Below are 790 nucleotides of genomic sequence, written 5' to 3'. Positions count from 1 at the left end.
TCTCCCTGGGCCCGGGAGTCCGGGCACTGCTGGGTCTGTGCGGCACGAGGACTCCCTTCCGGAGGGAACTTTCCGTAGCAGGCGGGGAGGGGTGTGTGTCCCACGGGCATCTGAGCTCGCTGGGGAAGGGGCGAGCTCGGAGAACGTAACAGCCTGTGGACACCTCGGGTTCCGAGTCCGGCTTGCAGCCACCTTTGAGCTTCTGTTCCGACCCCCGGGGCCCCCAGCTCTCCTGCCCGAATTCGGCAGCCGTCTCGTGCCCCCTCGCTGGGGCCCCGAGCGGCTGGAAAACTCGGATTTACAGGGCGCCTCCTGCGGAAGCCTGGAGAAACCCAGTGCGCCTAGGAGACCGGGCCGACTTCGTAGACAAGGGGCACAGAGTACCCTTCCAGATCTCGAAGGACGCACAAGACCCCGACGTGGGCCAGGTCGGTGGACGCAGCCCTCACCCGCGGCGACACACGCGCATATCTGGGATCAGCCGCGGCTCCGTCCGTTCCTCCGCTAATGCCATCTTGCCGGAGGCGGTCACGTGCGAACGACAGCGGCGCGCTTCGCCCGACCCGGGCGCCAGGACCGACCCGCGGACACCACTGGGCTCCCGGTACAGCCCGAGGTGAGACGCGAGGGTCCCTGCCTTGCGGGTCGGAGAAGGGACAGGGTGGGTGCTTGGTCCCTGGGGCGCGTCTCCCTGTCGGGGCCCGACCGCACGGGGTCGCCGCGCCGTCGGGGGCCGCAGGCGCCGCCGCGTGCCCTGCGCCACGGCCTCGGGGATGTCCGTGGCAAGTTG

The 790-nt window shown here is 70.0% G+C and overlaps 1 protein-coding gene across 2 annotated transcripts in view; it reads left to right on the top strand.

Moving 5' to 3' along the window:
- Window positions 1–433: 433 nt before the first annotated feature.
- Window positions 434–790, top strand: part of SFMBT1 (Scm like with four mbt domains 1) — a 130,011-nt gene continuing 129,654 nt past the window's right edge. For both annotated transcript variants that reach the window (XM_029917612.1, XM_029917613.1), the window contains exon 1: window positions 434–616. The gene's annotated coding sequence lies outside the window, so the exon portion shown is untranslated. The remainder of the gene's footprint in view (window positions 617–790) is intronic.

The sequence above is a fragment of the Suricata suricatta genome, chromosome 12 (assembly GCF_006229205.1).
Source record: "Suricata suricatta isolate VVHF042 chromosome 12, meerkat_22Aug2017_6uvM2_HiC, whole genome shotgun sequence".
Taxonomy (NCBI): domain Eukaryota; kingdom Metazoa; phylum Chordata; class Mammalia; order Carnivora; family Herpestidae; genus Suricata; species Suricata suricatta.
This window is presented reverse-complemented; position numbering and strand designations above follow the sequence as displayed.